The sequence below is a fragment of the Cibotium barometz genome, chromosome 6 (assembly GCF_041138505.1).
Source record: "Cibotium barometz isolate CiBa-2024 chromosome 6, ASM4113850v1, whole genome shotgun sequence".
Classification (NCBI taxonomy): Eukaryota; Viridiplantae; Streptophyta; class Polypodiopsida; order Cyatheales; family Cibotiaceae; genus Cibotium; species Cibotium barometz.
In genome coordinates, this window is record NC_141051.1 from 19,534,532 (window position 1) to 19,541,561 (window position 7,030).

At 41.1% G+C, this 7,030-nt stretch overlaps 1 pseudogene across 1 annotated transcript; it reads right to left on the reverse strand.

Annotated features, from left to right (window-relative positions):
* Positions 1-4,153: 4,153 nt before the first annotated feature.
* LOC147637488 (LEAF RUST 10 DISEASE-RESISTANCE LOCUS RECEPTOR-LIKE PROTEIN KINASE-like 2.1) lies at positions 4,154-6,849 on the reverse strand (annotated as a pseudogene). Its single transcript, XR_015266044.1, has 2 exons — positions 5,987-6,849; positions 4,154-5,806 (listed from the first exon to the last, which is right to left on the reverse strand). The product of XR_015266044.1 is annotated as an LEAF RUST 10 DISEASE-RESISTANCE LOCUS RECEPTOR-LIKE PROTEIN KINASE-like 2.1 (transcript).
* Positions 6,850-7,030: the final 181 nt, after the last annotated feature.

Here is a 7,030-nt window from a genome sequence, read left to right on the forward strand (position 1 = left end):
ATTTTGGTGGGGGAGAGGCAGGGGGTGTCAATGGATAAGGGAAAAATGGGTGTGGGAAAAGCAAAAAGCTAAGGTTTGGGGGGAGAGGCGCATGCAAATAACAAGTATTGAAAGAGGGACATGAATAGAAAATACTAAAAAAGAAGATCTCTATACAACTTTTTTGGGGATCAATAGTATATATTTATATAAAAGTGCTAAAAATATATTTATATATTTATATATTTATATAAAAGTATAAAAATACATTGTTACCAGACATACACACATATACACACACACATATACATACACACATTATTCATAATGGTAGCATGATCCTTTCTATGAGATCATTGAGACATTCTGTTTACTCCATTGATTAGGGGGAATCCTTATGAGGTTATATTTAAAAAATAGATTTGGTGTAAGCTTAGGAGTTTATTTTTAATTTTAAGTTTCATTAGATGGCTACTTCCCGTTAGAGATGAGTCACGCCACTTCTTACTATATATAAAAGAGGCCACATCTTTTTCCATGTGTTTATGTATGCCAAGTTTGATGTTTTGTTCAAAGAAAACGAAGTGATTGAGGATCTCCCTTCGTGGATATATATGCAAAGCATGGTGTCTTGATGTATATACAAGCATGCCAATTTTGATGCTTTTTTCAAAGTTATCCCTAACTACCAAAATGGTCTTCAAATTTAAGGCCTACTCTATGGTATCCAAACCTCTCCGGTGAGGAGGATGGGTTGGCGAACAAAAGTATCTTGCAAAAACCCAAGACAAAAGTACAAATAGACTTGTCTCTTTGATGGACAAAAGAGAGAAATCTCTTTAGACCTTTGGGTAAAGAAGTCAAGGGTTTTAACCCTTGGATATAAGGGTTTTAAAAGGTTAGCTTAGCGCAACGCTCATTTTTTATTTTTTTTGGGTAGGTTTTTTGATGTTTGTTTTGTAGGTTTTTAATATTAATGAAATAAGAAAAAGGAAAAAAAGTTGGCTAAGGCCGACGCCGCGCGGCCAAGTGAATGCCATATTGTAGGGCACCCAAGCGCTGCGGTAGGGCAAAGGGCCTTTTCACGGGTACAAGCGCTGGGCACCCTTGCCCATCTGCCCAAGAGCACCAATACTAGAACATTTTAAGAAAGATTTATTTTTAGGAAAATAAAATAAAATAATAATACAAATAAAGTATGCTGAGCACTAAAACGAATTATAAATAGAGAAGAGCGCAAATCTTCATTAGCCTAAGGTTTAGTGGGGTAAAAATCTAAAGTGCACTGTTCGATGGTAAAGTGCAAAACTTGAGGTCTAATTTTTGGGATATAAATTAAACAGATAAGCATAGCGACTAATAGATAACTCTAACATAACTCTAATAGTGCATAAATGAGAAAGTTTACTTATGTATGAGTGGATGCATATGGAAGTGGTTGGATGCATGAAAATTGAGAGGAAGCATGAAGTCTAAGGTTGAGTTGCATAAATATTGTAGGATACCAATCTTGAGTTAACTAGGGGAGCTTGTGGAGGGGTGAGCTGTCATTTTTAAGAATATAGAGACTCCCTTTCTTATGAGAAATCTATAATTTTTTCTCTTTAGAAGGGAGAGTCTTTTTATATAGAATTCAGTACTGCACATACTCTTTAGTCATATGATTACAATACCTAGGCTTCAGGTACTCATTTAGGCTCAAAAAGGTGACAATTGGGACTTGTACAAGCTCTTGGGATCATCTAAAAATTTCATGGGAAGCATCTAAAATTGTTAGGCTTGGAAATTAGATTCTCTTTTAGGAGAAATTAAGATGTAAAATACAAGGAAAGGTTAGAATTCTAGAGAGAGTATACTCAAGAAATGATTTTTTATATGCCTTAGATGTGCATGCATGGTGAATTGGGATCAATAATAGTCTAAAAACTTACGATTAATTTCAAAAGAATAAAGGTAAATTTATGGAAAGTGGGATAATTTTAGTGAGTTAGGTTGAATTTAGATAACCATTACAAAAGAACATATTTTTTGAGAGAGAGAAAGTCTTATTTACTCCAAAAAATTTAAGGCATTGGAAACACATTATCTACCCCAAGAAGTGCAAAGCCATACCCAAATTTTAGAAAAGAAAAGACAAAGTAAGACTCATGGAAGCTTAGTACAAATCCACAAATTTATATCTTTAGAAAGTTGTGAAGGAAAAAGACGTGTGTATTGATAAGCACAATTTAAATATGCTTTAGTGATAGGCTATAATCACAGAATATAAATTAGAAGGTTAAGACCAAATATAGAAGAATTACAAATTAGAAGTCTTCGGATTAAAGAGATAAATCCTTATTCTTATTGTCAAGTTGCAAATAAGAGAGGATAAGCCCTTAAATTAGATGAAAAGTTTAAATAAAAATTGGGTAATATAACTTGAGATTTTTGAGGATCCTAACCTTATGTGCATAGAAGTGTACTAAAGAAAGATTAAATGACTCTTAAAGTTATCAACATCAAGATAATGAAATCTAGATAAGAGAAATAAGTAGTTGACCTTTGAAAGACCCCCATGTTGAGAAAAGTGGTGCCAAAGCGTAGCACTAGCAAATTTCCACAAAATGGATAGATCAGAGGTCCTCCATTACCTTAAGGTTTTGGGGTTTGCATGGTTAGACCAATTTGTGGATACCTCCAGCTAAGCGTGCATTGGCATGAACACAACTGGGATGGGTGACCTCTCGTCGTCGCGACTTGGCTCTCCACCCAATTTTCAACATGGTATCTGAGCCATGAACCTCTCAGATAGACAAGTTGAGCCTTTGAGCGAAGAAAACATAGACAAACTCAATCTCTGAGCTAAGAAAAAGTGGATAAGTTGGCACCAAGGGGGAGTGTTGAGAAAAGTTGTGCCGAAGCATAGCACTGAGATTTCCACAAAATGGATAGATCGGAGCTCCTCACCACCTTAAGATTTTGGGGTCTGTATGGCTAGACCAATTTATGGAAATCTCTAGCTAAGTGTGCATTGGTGTGGCGGGAACATAACTCGCATATGGGTGACCTTCCAAGACTTGGCCCCCCACCCAATATAAAGCTAATACATCAGAGTTGTGTTCACGCCCATCCTCCACAGGTCCCCCACCCAACTCGGATGGGTGACCTATAAAGAACTCTACTCTAAAGCTAAAATGAATGACCTTTTGAGACTGAAGAGTTGTAATCTCCTAGAAGAGTATGGATATGACTCCAAGGAGTTAGAAAAGGAATGTCTTGAACCTTGCTAGGATATATGTGGCTGGAGGAATTCGTCTTGCTCGAAGTTTTGATAGGAGAGTTGTGATGCCAACTTTCGATGATTTACACTATTTCATATATAAATATGATGCATGTCACTTGAATCATAGGTCTTGGAATTACCATTTAGATGTTGTAATCATGTGATGCATATGTGTTGTTTATTTGTGGAAGCTTATGAAGATACCATATAGGCTTATGGATTGCTGTGTGGATATCATCCATGGGGTGCATCACACAAAGATGATCGTTCGAGACCTCGACTCCTCTTGGCTGAATGTGTATGTGCTCCTAGGTTGATTGGTGTAATGGACAAGGAAGGGACTCAGGAGTGAAACGGGTAGGGTAGTGCTTTGTGTGGCTAAGTATGCATACTGGTACTAGACATACTTGGCTCCTAGAGTGTTCATGCTTCTAGAATAGGTGATGCCTAGTAGAAGCGGCTACTAGAATTATGGCATGTGTTGAGGTGAATGTGAGACATGCGGGATTCTCTGGTCTCATATCACAGTGGTCCAAGTGATCAAGTGGTCTTAGGATTCACGGTCGTAGTGCAAGGAGATATATGTTGATGATTTGACATTGATGTGTTACGTTGTGATATGTGATTGGACATATGGAATTATGCATAATATGGATCTTATGATGTTATGTTTTCAAAGAAGTGTGTGTGTGAACTTGTTTAAGTAATGTGTGAGTAAAATGGCAATTTCAATTATGGGTGCATGAGTTCACACCATCTTTATAGACCCAGTGGTTGGACAGAAGGCTAGATGCATGGGATTGTACACGGCTAGGATAAGCCTATGGATTTGGTTTAAGATGCAAAGAAAGATGTGTAGCATAGGTAGGGTTGAGAATTCCATACACACACACACACGCACGCATGGTGTTAAGAATTTCCAGACTTGTGATGATGCCATTAATATTATGCTACTAGAACTGTTGGTGCTAGACTCATAAGGACAGGTATAGCTTTTCCATGTGAGGCTGATCTGGTCCAACCATCACCTTGTGAAGGATATCATTGTCTTGCATGCTTTACCTTTTAGTTTACAGTCAACCTTTCTTTTACTAATGGGATTTCCAATGGGCCCAAGAATGAGCTGAGATACACATTTCCTGTGCTTGCAATCGTGAGGTGCTACTCATGCCTAGATGATCAATGGCAAGCTTGCCTGCAAAACTTAGAGCGATAGATTCATGAGTAATCATCGGCCGAAGCTAATGGGGGTAAAGTCATGCTGGTGGTGGGTGCTGGGAAATTCCTGTGGAATGGATGGTGTAGAGGAGATGGAGATGGTTGGTTGAGGGGGACACTCAGAGACAGCAGCTCCACCTTCAAGGTACTTCACCACCTCACTCATGCAGGGCCTGCTTGCAGGGTGATGCTGGATGCACCACAGAGCTACAAAAGCAGCCGTCCTAATTTGGTGCCACTGCAGCTTTTGAGCCTCGTCTGCATCAGAAGTACTTTTTGCTATGCCCAGCCTGGCGTCTAGGATGGACTCGAGATCTCCCCGCATAGCTGCCTTGAAGGCCATTGCTGGGAAGGAGGAGCCACTGGCTGTGACATTGCGCTGAAAATTCCGCTGCCCACCACTAATCAGCTGCAGGAGGACCATCCCATAGCTGTACACATCGAATTTTGTGCTCAGTTGGCTCTCCCCTCCCATCCAAAACTCGGGCGCCATGTAGCCGGGTGTTCCTTTTGCTAATGTGACCACCTTGCTCTCATCTCTGCCCATTAGCCTTGCCAGCCCAAAATCTGCAATCTTTGGGCACATCTCTCCATCCAAGAGGATGTTTTGCGGCTTGATATCACAATGTACTGTGCAATGCCTGCACTCCTCGTGCAAGTAGCTCAACCCCCTTGCTATCCCCAAGGCTATTGCATACCTCTGCCCCCAATCCAGCACCCGCTTCTGATCTTTCCCTTGCTTATCAAAGAGCCACCTATCCAGAGATCCATTCTCTACGTACTCGTACACCAGCATCTCATGATCCTCTTTCATGCAGAAGCCCAGCAGCCTCACCACGTTTATATGATGAATCCTTCCTATGGTAATGACTTCGTTCAGAAACTGCTGCTTGCTGTGCTTGGACCTCACCTCCAGCACTTTCACTGCAATTTGCAAGTCTAAACCTCCATGGCTGCTAGCTCGAGGTAATGTTCCTTTGTAAACCACACCAAATCCCCCTTCACCCACAAGACTGCTGAAAGACTTTGTCGCAGATGCCATGGAGCTGTAAGAGTACTCAATCGGCCGCTCAATGAGCCCCTCTAAGTCCATGGTATATAGTGAAAGGTTGGGCCCATATCTGGATGTTTGCAGCTTCCTTAAAGTTTTCTTCAAGACACTTATTGCAAGAGGAATTATTGCTTTGATGAAACTGAAGAATCCAATTCTGATCCCTTTTCCGATCATGCCGCCACAGTACCTAGCCACAAGGGCGAACCCAAAACCGAGTACCACTAGGCTCACTTCAATAGCAATTTTGGCACCACGATTGCAGTGAAGTAATCCTCCATGACAGCCTGTGTCTACCAAGGAAAACAAAAAATGCATGTTATGGTAGTATGCTTGGCCTAAACGTCCCTTCTCTACAGCAGCATTTGAAACTATTTTGAAGGGTCTATGGGAAGCTGCTTTTATTAGTGTTATATGTACAAGGGAGTATATATTGATTTAACAAGAATGAAAAAAAGGGGCAAACAAGTTACCGTCATAGGGTCGGATGTCACGGGTCCAATAGAGTTCAGTTGAGCCTGTGGTCCATTGATTGATTCCAAACACAGACATAGTGGCGATTCCAAAAGTGAAGTGTGAGCAGGACAAGCTATCCAGGACATGCTCCAGCATGAGCTCCTTTTCGGATATTGGAGGTACCCATTGGATGCAAGGAGTTTTTGCCAGGCTTGTGCATAACCCTTTGTAAGGCCGGCAACCACCGAAGCTTTCCGATTCCAAAGTATCATAGCGAAATTGCTCTACCACATTGGAAGCATGGTTTGTACAGTTGAAGAGAAGGTAGGTGTTGTCTGAGGAGAACGACAATGCGGAGTTGTCTGCAAAGCTGGTGAGGTTAATGGAGGAGGGGATGTTGTATTGGGAGAGGTTTTTAGAAGAGAATGGAGGAGCACAAATGGCCATGTCAATCGTAAAGTTGAATTGACGACTCTGTAAACCCGTTGTAGTACCCATAACTGATGACAGAGGTCACCGCAGGAGGGCTGACGACCCCATGAGCAGCAACGGAGAAGGAGTCCCAGTAAGCCTGCGAAGAGGAGGAGTTACAATTGGAGAGGACATAGCTGGGAGAGGCAGCACAAGATGCAGAGCCCCAGAAGGGATATGTTATGTTGCCCAAATTGGCGCACTCCATGAAAGAGGAGCTGCTGCAAGAGGTGGAGTTTGCATCATGGGTAACAAGTGCCGCGCCATTACTAGAAGCACACGAGACCTGCAAAAAGAGAAATTGAATGCAGCAGTATAAAGGGAGGGAAGAATCGATCACACACAAGAAGAGCTTGCTGCTCGCCATGTCTAGACCAGAAGATGACCTCCCTTTCGCGTCTATGGACCAAAGATATGATCACTTGGGCACGCTAAGAATTTCTCCAAATAATAATAAAGAAAATACTGCTTCCGCGAAGAAGCGGAAGGTTGATTATTCTGCCCTTGAGATTTGACAATTTTGTCAACGTTTGAAAATAATAATTGTCTCGACAACAATAATAATAATTGTCTCGACAACAATAATTGTC